At 37.5% G+C, this 23,615-nt stretch overlaps 1 long non-coding RNA gene across 2 annotated transcripts; it reads left to right on the forward strand.

Annotated features, from left to right (window-relative positions):
* Positions 1 to 17: 17 nt before the first annotated feature.
* On the forward strand, positions 18 to 23,412 carry LOC109492452. Of its 2 annotated transcripts, XR_006586938.1 has the most exons (5): positions 18 to 553; positions 790 to 899; positions 1,646 to 1,714; positions 21,817 to 21,999; positions 23,357 to 23,412. It is a non-coding gene; the product is annotated as an uncharacterized LOC109492452 (long non-coding RNA). The 2 variants fall into 2 exon arrangements; XR_002146328.2 differs by lacking the exon at positions 23,357 to 23,412 and having other exon boundaries at positions 21,817 to 23,324.
* Positions 23,413 to 23,615: the final 203 nt, after the last annotated feature.

Raw genomic sequence — 23,615 nt, forward strand, 5'->3', positions numbered from 1 at the left:
TGTCGCACAGGGCCTGATGTGGGGCTTGAACTCAAGAACCATGAGATCATGACCTGAGCCGAAGATGGACACTCAGCGGACTGAGCCACCCAGGTGCCCCCGAGTATGTTTAAGTGAGCCAACAGTTAAAAGTTGAGAACGTTTACCTAAAAATCCAAATATATGACTTCTTTTAGGAAAAATCAGATCTGCTAATATGGGGCAACTATGGGCTGGAGTGGTAGGTGTGTTAGATGAAACACACACTTCCCGGTTTGCCACAGTCCTCAGCATGTACTATTTTCTTCCCAATGTTGAGGCCAACTTTTAATTGCTTTGTATCCTGAAAATTGCAGTGTTCTTTTTCTTATACTCATTGACTTCAGTTATGTGCTGGGCCCACAGGCATGTAAGTGTTCCTTTCCTGCCAGAGCCATCGCATGCTGTGAGTTCAGAGGATGATGAGACCTTGAATGGCTGGAGTGGATGTCACACTTGTTAGGTGGCTGCTATAATGTGATGAGCACTGTGTAAGCTTGGTATCTCACTGACTGCTCACAGAAGGCTCCATCAGGTAGGTATTATCATTCTTATTTTAAAAATGGAAAAAGTGAGACTCACAAAGGTTTTGTGGTCAGTCAGAAGTCATCTAGTTAGTGAGTAGCTAGGATTCAAAACCATCTGGATGCAGGTAAGTTCATCTCCTTAGATGCTGCCTCCCAGAGAACTAGGAAGTAATAAAACTGGGTTCTGAACCCAGACTGTCTGTCTCCAAGCCTAGTGGCCATTTTAAATGTTATTCTCTTCCAGAGGCACAGGCCCTACTGTTTGCAAATGGATAGCAAGCAAATATCTCATGACGAATCAAGAGGAGCAAGAAGAAAGAAACATTTCTTCTGGGAAATGACTTACATGTCCAGGTATAAGTTCTGAAATACATTGTGACAAATAATACATTGGGATAGTCTTTAAATTATAAATAGGCCAGCCCATAACCGAGCAGCTGGATTTGTGCTTCTAGGGTAGATAGAAAGTTTTGGCCATTAGCAGAGTATTAAGCTACTTGAAAGCACCATTAGGTATTTCAATGTGAAAGATCAAATCCTGTGAAGAAGCTCAACAAAGACTACAAATTCCAAATAGCCTAGGAAGATAAAGGAGAAGTAAAACCTATATTCTAGATCTTGAAGGGCGGATCTAGGTCAACTATCCCCTGGGTAGGGGCTGGACCGCAAAGAAATTCAAGTCCTATGTCAAAACTCATCACTTTGCCTTAAGCTTATTCTGGGCACTGGAAATTCAAAAGATTTAAATGTTACTTATTCCGTTTTCTACTTTAAAAAAAAGTTTTGGTAAGTTGCAAATATTGGATTTAAGTCCAGGATTTCTTGGGTTATTTCCATTATATGCTGCCTTCCAGAAAACAGATGGTAGAGAGGGGAAGGGAAGGCATTACAGGTACAGGCTTGCTGTGTAAGGAAATTTCAGATTCTGTTTGGGTAGAGAAGGAAATAAAATAGCAGAGGTTGAAGCCTCTGACAACAGTTACCAATTCATCACTTACTGTTACCACAGATTGCAGAGGACTGACAATGTGGTCCCCACTGAGGTTCCCAAGGGCCATATCTCTAATGACCACTCTGCCTTTTAACTTTTCTTTCCCCAGTCATGCCATTTAGTCCCACCTTCAGGACCCACCCAACTCCAGGCTTCTGGGTCAATTCTCTTGGTCAAGGTAAGTTGCAGGCTAATATGTAAAGCACAAACAATCTTTGAGTAATGTTAAACAGCAACAAAACCCAAAATGATAATTCTATAACAGTAATAATAGCAATTACTTTTATTGAGCTATTTTTGTGTTCTAAACACCTTGTTATGTAATTTATATGTTTTACTCCATTTAATTATTATATCAGCCTGTGACATATATATCATAATGAGACAGTTCTCTGTCAGTCTCTTACATTTCTGCACATCTTGTGAGTGAGGCACTGGTTCCCATTTGTTTCAGACTAATTTTTGAAGGATGCTTGTACAGCAAATAGTTTTGGGAGATAGAAATAATGTCTTCTGTCAGGTTTCTTTTATTTATTTGTTTATTTTATGTTTTTAATGTTCTTATTTTATTTTTGAGAGAGAGAGACAGAGCGTGAGGAGGGGAGGGGCAGAGAGAGAGACACAGAATCGGAAGCCGTCAGCTTCTGAGCCGTCAGCACAGAACCCAACGCAGGGCTTGAACCCATGAACCGTGAGATTATGACCTGAGCTGAAGTTGGACACTTAACCAACTGAGCCACCCAGGTGCCTCTTCTGTCAGGTTTCTTAAACTCAGCGTTCCCCTTTTGTAAAGAACCCTCTTTTTGCAGCTCCCTTTTGGAAATGGGCCTTGGAGACTAAGCACAGATATGCTGGCTCTGTGGCTACTGCTGTTGCCATAAGTCATACACTGTTCTTTGTCTCTGAACCAGGGATTTTGTGTCTTCTAGCATCCATTAAACTGTAGCAGGCTAATCTATTAGCATGCAAGTTGGGTAGCATCTTAGACCCCCACATTGTCCTTTGAAAGAGTTTTTTCCCCTTAAAACAACTTTATTTGAAGACCACCCCACATGGAAAACCTGTATCACTTGCCATCATTAGAAAGGAATCATAAAAATAAATTGATTGCAAACTAAACAGTATAACTGAAGTTTTGTTTTGTAAGGTAGCTGGAATGTTCCAAGCCTGCAGCCTGCTCTGTCTTTATTTTTTTAATTAATTAATTAATTTTTAAATTTACATCCAAGTTAGTTAGCATATAGTGCAACAATGATTTCAAGAATAGGTTCCTTAATGCCCCTTTCCCACTTAGCTCATCCCCCCACCTCCCACCACCCTTCCAGCAACGCTTTGTCTCCATATTTAAGAGTCTCTTACATTTTGTCCCCCTCCCTGTTTTTATATTATTTTTGCTTCCTTTCCCTTATGTTCATCTGTTTTGTATCTTAAATTCCTTATATGAGTGAAGTCATATGATATTTGTCTTTCTCTGACTAATTTCGCTTAGCATAATACCTTCTAGTTCCATCCACATAGTTGCAAATGACAAGATTGAATTCTTCTTCACCCTGAGTAATACTCCATTGTATATATAAACCAAATCTTCAACCATTCACCAGTTGATGGACATTTGGGCTCTTTCCATACTTTGGCTATTGTTGATAGTACTGCTATAAACATTGGGGTGCATGTGCCCCTTCGAAACAGCACACCTGTGTCCCTTGGATAAATACCTAGTAGTGCAATTGCTGGGTCGTAGGGTAGTTCTATTTTTAATTTTTTGAGGAACCTCCATACTGTTTTCCAGAGTGGCTGCACCAGCTCGCATTCCCACCAGCAGTGCAAAAGAGATCCTCTTTCTCTGCATCCTCGCCAACATCTGTTGTTGCCTGAGTTGTTAATGTTAGCCATTCTGACAGGTGTGAGGTGGTGTCTCATTGTGGTTTTGATTTGTATTTTCCTGATGATGAGTGATGTTGAGCATTTTTTCATGTGTCTGTTACTCATCTGGATGTCTTCTTTGGAGAAATATCTCTTCATGTCTTTTGCCCATTTATTCAGTGGATTATTTGCTTTCTGGGTGTTGAGTTTGATAAGTTCTTTATAGATTTAGATACTAACCCTTTATATGGTATGTCATTTGCAAATATCTTCTCCCATTCTGTCGGTTGCCTTTTAGTTTTGCTGATTGTTTCCTTCACTATGCAGAAGCTTTTTATTTTCATGAGGTCCCAATAGTTCATTTTTGCTTTTGTTTCCCTTGCCTCTGGAGACGTGTTGAGTAAGAAGTTGCTGCGGCCAAGATCAAAGAGGTTTTTGCCTGCTTTCTGCTTGAGAATTTTGATGGCTTCCTGTCTTGCATTGAGGTCTTTCATCCATTTTGAGTTTATTTTTGTGTATGGTGTAAGAAAGTGGTCCAGGTTCATTTTTCTGCATGCTGTTGTCCAGTTTTCCCAGCATCATTTGCTGAAGAGACTGTCCTTATTCCATTGGATATTCTTTCCTACTTTGTCAAAGATTAGTTGCGATATGTTTGTGGGTCCACTTCTGGGTTCTATATTCTGTTCCATTGATCTGAGTGTCTGTTTTTGTACCAGTATTACATCTTGTAAGTACAGGATTGTGATGCCTCCAGCTTTGGTTTTCTTTTTCAAGATTGCTTTGGCTATTTGGGGTGTTTTCTGTTGTTATTTTGATAGAGATTGCATTGAATATGTAGATTGCTTTGGATGGTATTGCCATTTTAACAATATTTGTTCTTCCAATGGGGGATGTTATTATTATTTTTTTTAATATTTATTTGTTGTGGGGGGAGGGAGGCAGAGAGAGATGGGGACAGAGGATCTGAAGCGGGCCCTGCACTGACAGCAGAAAGCCCTATGTGATGCTCGAACCCATGAACAGCGAGATCATGACCTGAGCTGAAGCCAGAGGCTTAAACGACTGAACCACCCAGGTGCCTCTGAAAGATGTTATTTCCATTTTACAGGATAGAAACTGAGATTTTAGAAAGTGTTTTAAACTGTAGTGTTTATTATGTCTGATCTTATACTTCAGTATTCACCTTGATATTCTGCCTTGTTATAAAAATTAAATCCCCAAATTGGAACATACTTCTGGCCCCCAAGTCCTAGTTTTATTCTCTATTCCTGATATAGTCATCTATTCATTGATCCCAATGTTTATTCAGCTCGTAATATTGATTTTGCTTTCATCAGTTATCCTAGGGAATGGCATCTTTCTTGGAACCCAAATTCCCATTACTAATAATATCATGGTGGAAATTAAGTAAAAATAATGGATGTAAAAATATCTAATACAAATGATTCTCAAACCTTAGGTTGCATCTGAAATACTGGAATATTTCTTTTATATACAGATCCCCAGGCCTCATCCCAAGGGATTCTGAACCAGCAGATTTAGCTTAAAATCAAAACTCAGATTTTGTTTGTTTGTTTGGTTTTTACAAAAGTCTCAAGTAATTCTGGTACATGTGGATCCTTGGCTTCTTTGAAAAGCATTGCTCTATGGGACAAAATGAAGGTCCTTTAAAAGGTACCTTAGAATTTCCACTACTTACTCCTCTTATGCAATTGTTCCTTACTCTGTGCTTTACATTCTAGCTACTACTACTATCTCAAAATTCTTTCTACTTCTACTCTTCTGTACTTTGACAGTCTTTCTTCTCTACCTAGAATAATAACCTCCTACTCATTCTTTAGGTCATGTGTCTCCTCCTCTAGGAAGCCTTCCCCATCTTAAGAGGGTATATCATTTCTCTCCCAAAAGTTTTCTGTGCTTCCCTCTATCATTTACTTCTACCTTTTATTAAAATCATGTGCCTGTCTCCACCACCAGAATATAAAATCGTTGAGGGTAGGTAAAATGTCCTTTTGACTTTTATACTTTATATGGGAAGACTTTATAGGATACCACAGTATCTGGTTCATAATAGGTACTCAACTTTGAAATCCAATTTTGTTGAATGAATGAAAGAATGAATAAGTTGCAGAATTAATTAAGTCATTTGTTTGCAGATAACTTTTGATATAAAATCCTATTAATGGTACATTCTTGATTTTCTTAAAAAATATTTATTTCATTTGAGATAACATCAGGAATGTGAGGAAAGGGATATAATACAAGAAATAAGATTTTAGCATGGCTAGAGAGAATAAAGGCAATATACCCCAGCCTCATTTTACAGAAAAGGAAACTGAGGTTCCGAAAAAAAAAGTGAGTAACCCAACATCACACAGCTTGTTAGTGGCAAAGCAAGATTGGAAGCTTTATCTCTTTCCTCTCAGTCTTAATCTATCTATCTATGTATCTATCTATCTATCTACCTACCTATTCATTCATTCATTAAAATTTTTATTATAATCACCAGGTGCTCATCACAAGTGCACTCCTTAATCCTCATCACTTATCTCACCTATCCTCCCACCCACCTCCCTTCTAGTAACCATCAGTTTGTTCACTATAGTTAAGAGTGTGTTTCTTGTTTTTCCTCTCATTCTTTTTTTTCCTTTGCTTGTTTGTTTTGTTTCTTTAATTACACATGTGTGTGAAATCATATGGAATTTGTCTTTGACTGACTTATTTCACTTAGCATTATACTCTCTAGCTCCATCCATGTTGTTGCAAATGGCAAGATTTCATTCTCTTTTATGGCTGAATAATATTCCATTGTGCACACACACACACACACACACACACACACACACACACCACATCTTCTTTATCCATTAATTTACTGATGGATACTTGGACTACTTCCATATCTTGCCTATTATAAATAAGGCTGCTATAAACATAGAGGTGAATGTATCACTTTGAATTAGTGTTTTTATATTATGTGGGTAAATACCCAGTAGTGCGATTGCTGGATCACAGAGTAGTTCTAGTTTTAACTTTCTGAGGCACTTCCATTCTGTTTTCCACAGTGGCTGCACCAGTTTGCATTCCCACCAACATATACGAGGGTTCCTTTTTCTCTGTCTCCTTCCCAACACTTGTTTCTTGTGTTGTTGATTTTAGCCATTCTGATATGAGGTGATATCTCATTGTAGTTTTGATTTGCATTTCCCTGATGGTAACTGATGATAAACATCTTTTCATGTGTGTGTTAGACATCTGTGTGTCTTTTTTTTTTAAATGTTTTTATTTATCTTTGAAGGAGAGAGAGAGATAGAACATGAGTGGGGGAGGAGTAGAGAGAGAGGGAGACACAGAATTCGAAGCAGGCTCCAGGCTCTGAGCTGTCAGCACAGAGCCTGATGTGGGCCTCGAACTCGTGAACTGTGAAATCATGACCTGAGCTGAAGCCGGATGCTTAACCGACTGAGCTACCAAGGTGCCCCCTGTATGTCTTTTTTGAAGAAATGTCTGCTTATGCCCATTTCAATGGGATTATTTGGTTTTGGGGTGTTGAGTTAAGTTCTTTACATATTTTGGATATTAACCCTTTATTGGATATGTCATTTGCAAATATTTTCTCCCATTCAGTAGGTTGACCTTGAGTTCTGTTGATTGTCTCTTCTCTATGTAGAAGATTTTTATTTTTATATAGTCCTAATAATTTAGTTTTGATTTTGTTTTCTTTGCCTCAGGAGACATGTCTAGAAAGAAGTTGCTACTGTTGATGTCAGAGATTACTGACTGTGCTCTTTACTATTTTTAAAAATGATTTTAGGTCTCACATTTAGGTCTTTATCCATTTTGAATTTATTTTAGTGTATGGTGTAAGAAAGTGGTCCAGTTTCATTCTTTTTCATCTAACTTTCCAGTTTTCCCAACACTATTTGTTGAAGAGATGGCCTTTTTCCCATTGGATATTCTTTTCTACTTTGTTGAAGATTACTTGACCATGTAGTTGTGGGTTTATTTCCTGGTTTTCTATTCAGTTCTGTTGATCTATATGGCTATTTTTGTGCCAGTACCATACTGTTTTGTTCACTACATCTTTGTAATATAACCTGAAGTCTAGAATTGTGAGGTCTCCAGCTTTTCTTTTCTTTTTCAAGCTTGCTTTGGATATTCGGAGTCTTTTGTGGTTCCATACAAATTTTGGATTCTTTGTTCTAGCTCTGTGAAAAATGCTGTTGGTATTTTAAAAAAAATTTTTAATGTTTATTTTTGAGAGAGAGAGAAACAGAGCATGAGCAGGAGGAGGGGCAGAGAGAGAGGGAGACACAGAATCTGAAGCAGGCTCGAGGCTTCAAGCTGTCAGCACAGAGTGCCATGCAGGGCTCAAACTCATAAACTGTGAGATCATGACCCGAGCCAAAATCGGATGCTTAACCGACTGAGCCACCCAGGCGCCCCAAAAATGCTGTTGGTATTTTGATAGGGATTGCATTAAATGTGTATATAGCATTAGGTAGTATAGACATTTTAACCATATTTGTTCTTCCAATCCATGAGCATGTAATGTCTTTCCATGTCTTTGTGTCATCTTCAATTTCTTACATCAATGTTTTCTAGTTTTCAGAATACTATTCTTTCACCTCTTTGGTTAGGTTTATTCCTAGGTATCTTATTATTTTTGGTGCAATGGTAAATGGGATTTTTTTTCTTAATTTATATTTCTGCTGCTTCATTACTGGTGTACGGAAATGCAACAGATTTCTGTACGTTGATTTTGCATCCTGTGGTTTTACCAAATTCACTTATACATTCCAATAGGTTTTTGGTGGAGTATTTTGGGTTTTCTATGTATAGTATCATGTCATCTGCAAATGTGAAAGTTTTACTTCTTCCTTACTGAATGCTTTTATTAATTGTTTGACTGCTTTGGGTAGGACCTCCAGTATAATGTTCGATAAAAGTGGTGGAAGATAAAGAAGACATCCTTATCTTGTTCCTGACCTTAAGGGTGAACTCTCACTCCCCCCCCCTCCACCCCCATTGAACATAATGCTTGCTGTAGGTTTTTGATAGACGGTGAGGTATGTTCCCTGTAAATCTACTTTGTTGTAGGTTTTTATCATGAATGGATGTTGTACTTTGTCAAATGCTTTTTCTGCATCTATTAAAATGATCATATGGTTTTTATCCTTTCTTTTCTTAAAAATATTTTTTAAAGTTTATTTATTTTTGACACACAGAGAGGGCAAGCATGAGCTAGGGAGGGGCACAGAGAGAGGGAGACAGAATCCGAAGCAGGCTCCAGGCTGCCTGTCCAAGCCTGATGAGGGGCTTGAACTCACAAACCATGAGACCATGACCTAGGCTGAAGTCGGACGTTTAACTGACTGAGCCACCCAGGTGCCCCTATCCTTTCTTTTATGGATGTGATGTGTCACATTGGTTAATTTGCAAATATTGAACTACTCTTGGATCCCAGGAATAAATCTCCCTTGGTCGTGGTGAATGATTTTTTAAAAATATATTGTTGGATTTGGTTTGCTAGTATTTTGTTGAGGATTTTTGCATCTATGTTCATGAGAGATATTGGCTTATAGTTCTCTTTGTTTTGGTGTCTATCTGGTTTTGATATTAGGGTGATACTCACCTCCTAGAGTGAATTTTGAAGTTTTCCTTCTTCTATTTTTAGAATAGTTTGAGGAGAACAGGTATTAACTATTCTTTAACTGTTTGGTAGAGCTCACCTGTGAAGCCATCTGGCCCCGGACTTTTGTTTGTTGGGAGTTTTTGATTACTGATTCAATCTCCTTGTTGGTAATCAGCCTGTTCAAATTTTCTATTTCTCCCTGCTTTAGTATTGGCAGGTTATATGTTTCTAAGTATTTATGCATTTATTCTAGGGTGTCCAATTTCTTGGCATATAGTTTTTCATAATATTCTCTTACAGTTGTTTGTATTTCTCTGGTGTTGGTTGTCATTTCTCCTCTTTTATTTGTGATTTGTTTATTTAAGTCCTTTCTCTCTCTCTTTATCTCTCAGTCTAAGTAGAGGTTTATCAATTTTCTTGATCTTTTCAAAGAACTAGCCTCTGGTTTCATTGATGTGTTATATTTTTCTTTGGTTTCCATATCATTGATTTCTGTTCTAATCTTTATTATTTCCTCCCTTATATTGTTTTTGGATTTTGTTTGTTCTTCATTTTCTAGCTCCTTTATATATAAGTTTAGGTTGTTGCTTTGAGATTTTTCTTGCTTCTTTATGTAGGCCTGTATTGCTATAAACTTCCTTCTTAGAACTACTTTTGCTGTATCTCAAAGATTTTGAACTGTTATATTTTCATTTTTGTTTGTTTCCATGTACTTTTTAATGTCTTCTTTGATTTCTTGGTTGACCCATTCATTGCTTAGTAGCATGTTATTTAGTTTCCACGTATTTATGGTTTTTCCAAATTTTTTCCTGTGGTTGACTTCTACTTTCATAGTATTGTGGTCAGAAGAGATGCCAGCTATGACTTTGATCTTCGTGAACTTGTTGAGGCTTGTTTTGTGACCTAATATGTGATCTATTCTGGATAATGTTCCATGTACACTTGAAAAGAAATGTGTACTCTGATGTTTTAGGATGGAATGTTCTGAATATATCTGTTAAATCTATATGGTCCAGCATGCCATTCAAAGCCAATTGTTTCCTTGTTGATTTTCTGTGTAGATAATTTATCTATTGATGTACGTGGGGTGTTAAAGTCCCCTACTATTATTGTATTACTATTGATTACTTCCTTTATGTTTGTTATTAACTGTTTTATGTATTTGGGTGCTTTCATATTGGATGCATTAATATTTACAATTGTCATATATTTTTGTTAAATTGTCCCCTTTATTATTATATAGTCTTGGTTTCTTGTTATAGTCTTTGTTTTAAAGTTTATTGTTCCTCAGGGCGCCTGGGTGGCTCAGTCGGTTGAGCGTCCGACTTCAGCTCAGGTCACAATCTTGCAGTCCGTGAGTTCGAGCCCCGCGTCAGGCTCTGGAGCCTGCTTCCGATTCTGAGTCTCCCTCTCTCTCTGCCCCTCCCCCATTCATGCTCTGTCTCTCTCTGTCTCAAAAATAAATAAATGTTAAAAAAAATTAAAGTCTATTGTTCCTGATGTAAGTACTGCTACCCTGGCTTTCTTTTTACATTGATTTTCATGATCAATGTTTGTCTATCCCCTCACTTTCAGTTTGCAGGTGGATTTAGGTGTAAAATGTGTCTCTCATAGGCAACATATAGATAGGTCTTGTTTTTTACCCTTTCTGTCAACCTATGTCTTTTGGTTGGAGCATTTCGTCCATTAACATTTGAGATAATTATTGATAGATATGTATTTACTATTTTTTTTCCTCTTTCAGCTATTTCTTTTTAATTACAGTTTTGGTTCAATGACAATCAATTTCACAACATGAGACAGTACTATGAATAAAAGCAGAAATATGGAAATACAATACACAATCCAAAATAGATATACAGCATTCATGTAGGAAACAAAATGAAATTTTCATTGGCACAAATAGTAGCTTGGGATCTGTTGGGTATAGTTGTTCTGGTGTAGGTTCCTAAAGATAGGAAAAAATAGTATTGGTTATCATTGGTTATCAAGATTACTGTGGCCATATTAGATATTAGAGCATCTTAGCATCAATGTGTGACCATGTGAACAGAAGACCTTACAGTATCTATATAAAAAGCTTTATGTGCACTGAGACAGTTGTGAAAAGAGTTACTTTCCAGAATCAAGCCCACTTTAGGCTTAAGACCAAGTTTTAACTACCTAAAATTATTGACTAACAGAAAGTGTTCCAAATGTGGTTATTCTAATTCAGAATTTAAAAAAAAAGTATTTGCAAAAAGAGTATAAAAGTTTTTCTGAATTTAATGTAAGCCTCCAGTCTTCACTTTACAAATACTTGATTTACAATTTTGGCTGCTGCACATATTTTGCCTTTTTAATTTTAAGATTTGTCAATTTTACCTTCAAAACAGATCACTTTTTAAATTGTAAAAAGTATTCAACATAAGCAAAAATTAAAAAAGCATTTTTAAGTTAGTTGAGGTCAATGTACTTCTACTCTTTGGAATCAGTTTAGCTAAATGAATCTGGCACTATTGTTGAATAGGAATAGGTGATGAGTATGTAAGCAAAATTTGGATTCCAACACATCATTGCCCTGGCACATGTAAATTACTATATAAAAAATCAAATGCAATGTGAAATTCAAAGCCTCAGAGAAGAGAGTTCAGTTCCCAAGAAAGAATGATAGCTTAATAATATAAAAGTTTATCTAGAGTAAATAGGCATTAAATTAATATGTTGAAACAATGCATTGAGGATTTGCTATAACACCTGGAAGTTCCTTCTAATGTGCATATAAATAAAATCATGGAAGCTTTTTGTATTACCTAACTGAGTTATGGTCTTAAAGATTTAATGAACCAAATGAAAACTGAATCTGTTTATATCCTATCCTTTAGATACAGGTAAGATAAAATTTATTCTCATTTTCAAGGTAGAATTTTGTATGTCCATACTTCTTAAGCCACATTTAAAGAAATCACCTCTTAACTAATCTTGGATGTTGTCTTCTTGTACATGAAATTCCAGTAGATTTAGTAGATATTCATCATCTAGTCAACCCCTTCACATGTTCTTCAATGAAATTTGGAATCCTCAACATTTATTGAAATGTGGAGTTAGCAGATTCAATGAAGATCTGTTTTTTCCTTATCACACTGGATATCTGGACACCATTTGGATTCGGTTTAGAATATGGGGAGGTACAGATGTTTTTTTGGCCTGAGTCTCTTAGCAGTAGAGATGTAGAAGGAAGAATGAGATCACGAAGAGACTGGCTGTGGACTGCAGAGCACTGCCAGTTGCTGTGGACAGGCATTAGCTGGGAGCAGTTACTTGAAAGTGTTACAACAGTTGTTTGATTTGAATAAATCTATGTGGGTTGTACCAGTGCCAGAAGCAGCAACCCCAGTCTGAGGCTGGCCACCACCATTCTGCCCATGTCCACTCTGTCTGCATGGGTGTGTGGTTCACCTCATTGGATGCTGGGCAAAAAGAAAATTGTTGGCTCAGGGCAGGTGCAGGCAAGGTTGTATTTATTGCCATTTATTAATTGTTTTGTGGTCATTTCTGAAGATTTTCTCTGATCCTTTCTTGTCTTTCTCTCTCATGGTTTGTTGGTTTTCTTTAGTGATGTATTTTCATTTCTTTCTCTTTATTTTTTTGCATATTTGTGGTTTTTGATTTGTGGTTACCATTAGGTTTGCATATAACATCTTCTGCATATAACAGTTGGTAAGAAATTGATGGTCGTTTAAAGTTTAAACCCATTCTTTACTCCTCTCCATGTTTTATGTATATAGTGTTATTTTACATCCTTTTTTGTGAGTTCTCCGACTGATTTTTTACAGAAATATTCATTTTTACTGCTGTTATGTTCCTTACCTTCATACTGTCACTTTTGGTCTTTCCTTTCCACTCAAAGTCCCCTTTCATATTTCTTGCAGGATTGGTTTAGTGGTAACAAACTCCTTTAGGTTTTGTTTGTCTGGCAACTCTTTATCTCTCCTTTTCTGAATGATAGCCTTGCTGGATAGAGTGTTCTTGGCTGCAGATCTTTCCCATTCAGCACTTTGAATATATCATACCATTCCTTTATGGCTTGGAAAGTTTCTGCTGAAAAATCCTCTCATAGCCTTATGGGGTTTCCTTTGTATGCAATTGTCTTATTTTGTTTTGCTGCTTTTAATATTATCACTATATTTTGCCATTATGATTACAATATATCTTGGTGTGGACCTGTTTTTGTTGTTTTTGTTGGAGGTTGTAGCCTCCTGGATCTGGATATCTGTTTCCTCCCCTGGATTAGGGAAGTTTTCAGCTATTATTTCTTTAAATAAATGTTCTGCCCCCTTTTCTCTCTCTTTGTCTTCTGAGATTCCTGTAATATGAATGTTATTATGTTTGATGGAGTCATTGAATTCTCTAAGTCTATTCTCATTTTACATAATTCTTTTTTTCTGTCTTCTGTTCAGGTGGATTAATTTCCATTACTCTGTCTTCTAGGTCATCAACTTGTTCCTCTGTTTCTTCCAGCCTGCTGTTCATTCTATTAAGCATGTTTCTCATTTTATTCATTGAGCCCTTTATCTCTGCTGTTATTTCTTATCTCTGTGTTACCTGCTAATAACTCACTCAGGTCCTCCCATGTCCTCCACTCTTTTCTCCAATCTAGTGAGCATCCTTATGATCATTGCTTTAAATTCTTCATCAGGCATGTTACTTAAACCTGTTTTGCCATGGCCTTGTCATATTTTTCATTTGGTACAAATTCCTCTGTCTTTTCATTTTATCTCAGTCTCTGTATCCGTTTCTATGTGTAAGAAAAGTCTGCTATGTCTCCTGTTCTTGAGGGTAATGACTTACGAAGAAGTGGTCCTGTAGTGTCCTGCAGTGTAGTGCCCCCTTTCCTCAGGGCCTGGCACTTCTGAGAATGTCTCCACTGGGTGCTGTATAGGCTCTGCTGTTGTGTTATGGCTGCCTTCTCCTTCAGGCCAGTCATCTGCAGAGGCTCTCTTTCCCTGCTGTAGGTAATGTCTGGTTCCTGACCTGAATGTGACATATTTTAACTAGGTGTTGTCTGGTCTGCTTGTGCAATGAGACCTGTCCCTGCTGCCACTGGAACTGAGGCCTCACAAAACTTCTGGGTAAGGAGACATAGTGTTGGCAGGCATTCAGGCCAGTCTTCTGGAGTAGGGGGCCTGCTGCACTGGGATTGAGGTAAATGTGACTGGAAAGGGCAGTTCTTCCAGAGCACAGGGGGCAGGGCTTGGTGTAAACAAGTTAGGTAGTGAATGTAGGCATTGCACTGGTTCCTACAGGTGACCCTGTGCTTATGCTGTGGAGCAGAGATGGAAATGGTGCCTGCCAGTTCCTTTGTACCCAGTGGGGCCTCTCCATGAATGCTGCCTCTGGAAGATGCTCCAAGATGAGTGACTAAGCTCCCACTGTGTGCCTTAGGTGTTCCTTAGATTGCTGTTTCCATACTGTATGTCTGTGGGATGTTTGCCCTGCTTTTTCTTCAAGAGCAACCCAACATCCTCCAAACTCTTCTGGGGCCAAACATGCTCACTTTTAAAACTCCAGGCTTTAAGTACCATTGATGGCAAGAACTCATGAAATTTGGCTCGTCTAGCTTTTCAAGTAAATTGTTACGGGGATTCATTTTCCCTGTGTGGGTTCTCTGTCAGTCTGTCTCTTGTTCTTCTCCACAACCATGGCTCCCTCCCCACCACAGCAGCCATGATCTGTTTCTCTCCCAAGCCATGTCTCCACATTTCCTGCCTTCTTTGATGTGGCCTCTTCTCTACCTTTAGTTGTAGAGCTTGTTCTGTCAGTCTTTATATAGATTTCTGGAGGTATTTAGGATGACATGATAGTTATATAGTTGTATTCATGGGATGAGGCAAGCCTAGGGTCTTTCTACTCCACCACCATCTTCCCCTTCCCAAGTTGTTTAAATTAATCATAGTCTTTCCCTTCTACTTACTAAGTTACAGACCTACTCAAAGTCCAGCTAAAGTTTTCATCATCTTGGCTTTATTTTTTAACCTCATCCGATATTGGTGCTGTTATTTCATACTATCTGAATAATTCTTATGCCATGTTTTCTTCATATAAATTTGCTTTCTTTGATATACATCATATTAGGGTATTTTAAAAACCTTTATTGTGTTTATTCTTACTATTTAATTAAATTTTTGTTTTCATATCCTGTGAATCAAATTTGCCTCCTCCTTTTGAATGACTGACTTTGATCTGATGGATTTTTCTAGAGAAATCTCTCCTTGACTAGTGTTTAGGGGATGGAAATGTGGTATATTAAAAAATAAAACCCTTCTTTTCCCAAAATTATGCAAAGCACAATCAACTCCATGTGTGTTCCTCCTTTCACTTTTATAATTAGATGCAAAAAATATTTAACATCCCATTGAGTCCTCCAGTTTAAATCAGTCCACATGATAAATTTCATTGGGGTGTTTAATTTGCCTTGCAATGGAAACCTTTATCTTTTCCCTGTGTCTTGATTATAGTTTAGTAAAATAAAAAAGAGGCCCTTTGAATAGATTTTGTGCAACATGGTGTGCTAACCAGGTCTATTAATAATTTGTCAGGTAAAGATCTTGTTTCTGTTTATCAAATAATATTTTGGAGACCATTAGGGCTATACCTGTGCAGTAGTCATAAAGTCCTTCTTGAGTTCCAGCTAGGAGCATGCAGAAAATTGTTGTTGCTATAACTGCTCAAACATATGGCTAGGTTCAGGGGAATCTGCTAACTTCTTGTGTTGTGTCCAAAAGTTTCCAATTATCAACAAAAGATGGCATACCAGCCCAATTACTCCTGATATATTCCAGTCAAGGACTCCAAGTAATCACAGTTGTGTGGGTGTATGTGGTCTGAAATAACAGGAATCGGTGAAATTTTCAAGCATAAATACACTGTGGAGATCATTTACATATCACAACCAGACAAATGCATCCCACTGAGCTGAATGTGCTTTCGACAGGAAGGAATTTTGGGCCACCTCCCAACCCCTGATTCACAGCCTTTGTAAACTATTTGAGATACATTTTGTTTCCAGTTTTGCAACAAACTTCTCCAGCAGCTTATTTGCTTCATATGTCAACAAACTTGAGAAAAGTATTGCCTCTTATGTAAGATAATGAGAAATGTGAAAAGCTATTGTTAGGACCTGGTTACCCCCAAAACTTGGACAAAGATATTACAGACTGTGACATGGAAGCAGGCCTATCTTGATGAACTTTAGTATGCATCTTCAATTCCTAGATAACTCTTACACTCACTGGAATGAGCGGGCTGGAGATCTTTTCAAAAGTTGCTTATATTTAGTGACTCTACGAGCCAAAAAATAGCAAAGTAAGAAAGGGAAAAAGGACTTGGCGTAGCTTCAGGAAAATACATGCTGTCTGCTTTGAAGGCAAATCATCCCCAGAGATGAGGCTGCAGGGAGATCTCTGAAGGCAAATTCCTGACTGCCCAGGTTCTGTGGCCACAAACAGCATTGCCTTCATCTACTCATATCAGCAAAAACTACCAAACCTGTCAGTGAAAGTAGCCATAATTCAAGCTTGATCTTCCTCAAATGCAGCTCAGATCATGTCACTGAATTTATATTGCTTCGTCATCATTTATAAAACCACATACAGAAATACCTGGGTGATTCAGTCCATTAAGTGTTGACTTCTGATTTTTGGCTCAGGTCATTTTCTCAGTTTTGAGATCAAGCCCTGCGTCAGTTTCCACACTGGGTGTGGAGCCTGCTTAAAATTCTCTCTCCCTTTCCCTCTGCCCCTCCCTCACTCAGGCACTTGTATGAGCTTCTCTCTTAAAAACAAAAACAAAAAACAAGTGCAAACTCCTCAGCATGGTTCTTAATGCACTTATAATAATTTTGCAATCTTCCATTAATCACAAAGATTTTAATAAAAACCAAGTTACTGGCTAATCCATGAAATAGCTATAGTCTTTTCTGTTTTGTTGTCTTTGTTCATGTGGTACTATAAATATTATTGATAACAATACTGTTATTAACTGTAGCATTGAGTACTTGACTGTGTGTCAGGCACCATGTGATGACTTTCCATGCATTGTCTTGTTTAATTCTTGTTACTAATTAGCTGCTTAAGACCATAGAAACTGCAAAAAACAAACAAAAAACAAGACAAAACAAAAACAAAACAAAAAACAACCACAGAACTTCAAATGACAGAGTAAGGGCTTTGATTCTCTCATGTCACATGTCTGACGTAAGAGACCTCATTATACTGCATCTGAACTTTTGGAAATAATCATATCTCCAAGTGGGTTCATTTTCTCTGCATTTTTAAATAATCACTTAGCAATATTTCTGATTCCCTACTCCACTATATGGTGAGCTGGTGGAGAGTGAGGATCACAACTGTGCGTTTTCTGTGTTCCACACAATACCATAGTAGGTATATAGTAGGTCTTCCATTTGTTCTAGGCAAAGCCCCTGATTAGCCAAGGAACAGAACAGGATTCCAAAAAGCAAAGTGGATTAGACCAAAAGGAGGATTTGGTGAGGTTGATCTCTAGCATCCCAGCCTTCTTTCTTTTCTTCCTGCTGAGAGAAGGTTCCATTCTCCAGGGCACCACCAGAACTAAGAGACAGAGGATATAAGGGTTCTATCAGGGCCAGGCATTTTGTGCTGGAGCTGGTTTGTACTAGCTCTTGAAGGTTAGTAATAAGTATGTTTTCTAAAACATGAAAGTTTTAAATTGGATACATGGGAGTATTTGTACCATGGAAATTAGCAAACACTACAAGTCAGTGCTTCCTGTGCCCCTCCAATACATTAGGTTTGCCAATACACTAAGACCTGCCCCAAATTGAGAGAGACCCATGATCCCAATTGCCTTTTGCCTTTTCTCTGCTCCCTTTGACCCTCTTAACTTTTGGATCTACCATACTCTGCCTGGTGATATGAAGAATACCATGATTACAGCTATCTAGTTCCTCACTGAGGAAATAAGGGATAGAATAACATGAATAATTACTAAGTATCTCATCTGGTCTTTTATCTTCATTTGTTTTTAAATTGAAAATATTCATATTTCATATATGGAAGTACAGAAAAAAATGTAAGTGCCAAGAGGACAGAGACTTTACTTTTCGCTACTGCTACCTCCATGCTGCTTAAATGAAGTATGAGCCATGTGATAAGTGTTAAACAGTGAGTGAACAAGATTACACATAGAAAAATGACAAGAATATAATAAAATACTAATAATGCTTACCTCTGAATAATGTGTTCGTGGATCATTTTAATTTTCTTTTTTTCTTTTTGTTTTGGGTGGGGGCCTTATATATGTTTTCACACATTGTCTTATAATGTGCATGTATTACATTGAAAGCCAAATAGAAACAAAAGAAAAAAACAACTGAACTTATGCAAAATGACAAACATTAACGAGAAGTCACAGAGACATGTCTTACTGGTATACTTAATTCCAGGAGAGTTTTGTGGGAAGACTTCTTGAACAAAGTGAGGCTTCTTGAACAAAGGAGGTTTAAAATTTCCTTCCCTAGAGTCACGTTAAGCTAACTATCACAGGGGAAAAAACAGGTAAAATAGTTCCCACTATGGGCTGAATGGCATCTGATGATGCTATCCCTCCCAGGCATCAAAAATCCAAACTGATGGATTATTCAGTAAATTCTTCTATAGATTTACCAATTTTTCATTTGCTTCTTTACCGATTACTAAGAAATGTACAATAAAATCTCTCATTATTGATTTGTTGGGTTCTCTTTCAAAGTGCTTCATTCTGTGTAATTTTTCAAATCTATTTTCCAGATCACTAATTTTCTCTTCGTCTGTTTCTAAACCAATGTTTAAACTTCCCTATGAGGTTCATTTTTAATTATTAATTTTCTTATCTTTAAACATTTTATTTGTTTTTTTTCCACTGGCCTACCAATGGCCTACCAATGTTCATACCTTAAATACTGCTGTAAAGTTCTTTATGCTTAATTTTATATTTGATATCTAGTAATTCCATTATCTTCTGTCTGTTTAGGGGTGATTCTGTAGAATATTCACATCATGACAATGATTGTTTCCAAATAGGCTTAGAGACTTTTAAAATCCCTCTGGGGTATCTTTGAGGTCTGCCTTTAAGATTTTAAAAATTTAATTCAAGAAAGAAAAGGCTTTTGCTTCTCTTGGGTGTTTCATGGCACCATCAACCTGATAGTGCTTGAATAGTATGGGTTCTAACTCCATGTGAAGGTGGGCTCATTGTGAATTACAAATTATAAGGGGAATTTTTTTCTCTCTTATTTTGCTCCATATAAAACTAAGGATAAAATAGCACAGTATTCCCTCCACTCATTCCTTTATTATTTTTCCCCATTATTCCATTATCTTCTAGGGGCTACTGAATTTATACAGTGGTCTATAATACAGCCTCCCACATTGCACTGGTTTCAGGATTTGTCTTTTGCCACTTGAGCATAAACCATTAAACCCAAATTGTTAGCTACTAGAGACTTGTAAATGAGCCTCTAGTACTTGCTTTCTTCTTTGGATTGTACTTTTTTGTTATTTTCTCTTGTTTCCTGCTGGTTCAGCCTTGAATTTAAAAATATGAATGTTATATTTTAGAAAAAATGTATTAGATGTTCTGTACCCGGATGGCTTCTCTGGAAGCCAGATTGCCTTAATGCCAAAAAATGGTTTCCTGTGTCTGGACAAGAACTTGCTACAATAATTAAGAGGAATCACTGTTCATTACCCTTCCCCTCCTCCACAAATTTTGTCCATCCTCATCCTGTCCTCAACATCTCATCTCTTTCAAACAAAAATAATAAAATCTCACATTTATTTAAACATTTGCTTTGTGCCAGTATTGCTCTATGTTCTTCACATGATTTGTTTCATTTAGTTGCAAAGGTCCTGTGATATAGGTAAGATTTTAATCTTTATCTTAGAGGAGCCTCAGGTTCTGAGAGGTTAAGCTCATGTGCCTATAGAAGTCTGCATGCTTGCTCTCCAAACTATACTATCTGTCATGACTGACTGATGGGCAAACTAATGTGAAATTCCCAAGTGAGTGTTTTGAACTCGAATACGTTTAGGAAACACAGTTAATGAAAATTAAAGGGGTTTATTAGCAGAGGAATCTCAGAGACTTTAATATATTAAATATGCACTGTGAGTCTTTAAGGGAGTAAATTGTGTAGTTTTTGCTAAACTGTTTTGACCACACAACTCTATTTTCCAAGGGAACATCTCCAGCATCTGTAGGAACATAGAAAACATCTTGGGAAATGTTGCCCTAAAATAGTGAAATGTATCCCGTTTCTTGAATCATCAAAAGTATACATTACCCTGTCTCTTTTCTTTAATCATCAAAAGTTTGGAAATTCCAGAGGAAGGTGAAAAATAGTCTTTAAGCTTTACAGTAATGATAATAATGATAATAATTCCAAAACAGGTACCCACCTTGATCATTCTAATCATACAGATTTGTCTTCAAATGACTTTTCCAATATTTACAAGCAGACTCAGATGACTTACCACCAAGGGCATTCAAAAGGCTGTCATAGGGGCGCCTGGGTGGCTCAGTCGGTTAAGCGTCCGACTTCAGCTCAGGTCACAGTCTCGCGGTCCATGACTTCGAGACCCGCGTCGGGCTCTGGGCTGATGGCTCAGAGCCTGGAGCCTGCTTCGGATTCTGTGTCTCCCTCTCTCTCTGCCCGTCCCCCGTTCATGCTCTGTCTCTCTCTGTCTCAAAAATAAATAAACGTTAAAAAAAATTTATCAAAAGGCTGTCATAGTCTATGGTTACTGAGGGGGATTCCCTCAGTAACTGAGGGAACTGACACAACTGGCACAACTGAAGCCTCAGGAAGACTTTGAATGGTAACCTTCACTAGGAGATACACATTCAATGATGCTAAAATCCCAAGCAGTCTCATCCAAAAATATACACAAAAATGTTAACAGTGAATATCACTGGGTGGTAGATTTATGAATAATTGTGTTTTTTCTTTTAATTTGTCTTGTTTAAAAGAATTTAACAATATTATGTATTATTTCTAGAATAAGAAAGGTATTTTTGAAAAAGGAATTTTACAACTACTTAAAAGTTCAAATAAGCTTTAAAAATTGAGGAATTTGATTCTCAGAGAGGAAAGGAACTATTTCAGTCACACAGTTTGTTAGAAGTCAAATTGGAATTCTTGACTCCTTGACTAGGCCCCTCCTCAGAATAGTATACATTACCCTAAAGTCACTGAGAGTGAGCCACCATCAGGGCTTTCTTTCCTCAGGAAAGGAGTCCACAAAAAAGGAGAAACATGGGTGGGTCTTCTGGGAAGTTGGGTCCCCCTCCTTCTCTGGACAAATGGGAAGGTTGTGCTGACAATTCTATGGATTCTCTTGCCTATGCTTCAGGATTTTCTGCTATTTTTCTCACTAGGGCAGTATTATGCAAGGAGGAGGAAGGACTCCCTATAATAGTGTGGGAGAATTCATCTCTCTCAAGGACACTATCCTGTAATACATGAAGCATTGTTGCTGCTGTTTTATTCCAACCTGTTTATTGCTATTGAACCCCCCAGAAGACAAGGAGAATGTCCCTTGGCTTCCCCTCTAGGGAAGAATGACTAGAACCACCTAATGTGAAAGTTTGGGAAATCTTTGACTGCTGAGGTTGTGAGATTGGGAGGTCTGTGGTGATTCTGGAATTCATTTTACAGAATAGACAATGAAGTAATTGATTCACTGTTTTTAATTAAAATTGCATCTTTGTGGTTTTTCTTGTAGAAATAAGAGCTCAGAAGGATGATGGTATAACATTGGAGAAAGGGTGTTGGAACCTCACTCACCTGTATTTGCCTTCCTGTACAACTTGAGCAGAAGTTGGAAAGTGGAGGATGAAATGAGGACTGGAATAAGCAACCTTTCTCACAGTGACATAGAATTGGAAAAAGCACTCAGAAAGGCTTGGTATCAACATCTTAATTTTTATTGGGGAAACTAGATTTTACAGATGGGGAAATGTTAAGTATTTAAATGTTTATTGAGCATCTGGTATATACTAGATACTGTGCTAAGCATTGAAGGTACAGCAGAAAACAATGTAGTTGAGTCCCTTCCTTCTGCAATTTAGAGCCCCAGAGAGGTGAAATGACAAAACAAACCCTGAACCAGAATCCATATCTCTTAGGTCCCAATTGATTATCTTTCTTACATTTTCCATCTAATATGCTTTAGGAACCTAAGATTTTCTTTATGATTTTGGGCAACTCACTAAACAAGTAGGCTTCAGTTTTATGAATACATAAAAAGAAACTTGTATGTTTCCTTGTTCACTTATTTATTTACCAAATATTTACTGAGAACTCTCTGTATCCCAGGCATAAAGCCCACTGAATTCACAGAATAGAACCTTTTTTACTTAGAGCAAATTTACATATGTCAGCAATGCTTTCCAAATAGTAATGAACAGGTAGCTGGAAATTCCATGGTTAGCTGTATTTCCTTTAATAGGATTCAAAGTTGGCTTACTCTCCCAGGTACCCGAATCCCAACCTGGGTTTCTTCTCCCCTTTTTCCTTCCCTCTCTCTTTCTTTTTTCTAACCATCTGCCAATTTCCTCTTCCTTCCTTCCTTCCTTCCTTCCTTCCTTCCTTCCTTCCTTCCCTCTTCTTTTTATCCATCATATTTCCATCTGAAGCATAAACATTAACACCAGTGAATTGATTTACAGTAAGAGATTTCAAAGTCATAAAGCCAAATACTTTCACTGGCGCAGTTAGTATATTCTTGCTTTGTAGCTGCTGTACATTGTAACTTTTATTTATTGTTCCTAAATAAAAACTTTTCCTGTTTCAAGATTGTATTTAACATATGGGACAAGAATACTGGATTATATTATATTCACCACTGTATCAGGAAAATGTGTTACTGGCATTAACCCCCAAATTGGCAAGGGCAAGAAGGATAAAAAGGGAAAATGCAAGATGACATGACTGATTTTTGACAAGGCCAGATAAAAAGGAAGAAAAAAGCACTGGTCTTTATCAAGGAAAAAAAATACTGGTCCTTATCAGGGCAAATAGTGTTATCTCCCAACGTACACAAGAATTTCCAATATTAACTAACCTGTATCCTTCAAAATACATTTTCTCATAGCTGAAGAATCACATTCATGTTGGTAGCTGATTTATAAGGGCAAGAATGTGGTTTCTTGGATTATTGCCTCATTAGAATGGAGAAAGCATAGAAATAAGTGGTGCTTATCTTTTTGTTTTTTGTTTTTTTTTTTAATTTTTTTTTCAACGTTTATTTATTTTTGGGACAGAGAGAGACAGAGCATGAACGGGGAAGGGCAGAGAGAGAGGGAGACACAGAATCGGAAACAGGCTCCAGGCTCTGAGCCATCAGCCCAGAGCCCGACGCGGGGCTCGAACTCACGGACCGCGAGATCGTGACCTGGCTGAAGTCGGACGCTTAACCGACTGCGCCACCCAGGCGCCCCTATCTTTTTGTTTTTGCAGTTAACTTGCATGTAAGTTTTTCTTTCAACTTTCAGGTTAATGAAAAGTACTTACTTGAAGTTA

The sequence above is a fragment of the Felis catus genome, chromosome D2 (genome assembly GCF_018350175.1).
Source record: "Felis catus isolate Fca126 chromosome D2, F.catus_Fca126_mat1.0, whole genome shotgun sequence".
In the NCBI taxonomy this organism is placed as follows: Eukaryota; Metazoa; Chordata; class Mammalia; order Carnivora; family Felidae; genus Felis; species Felis catus.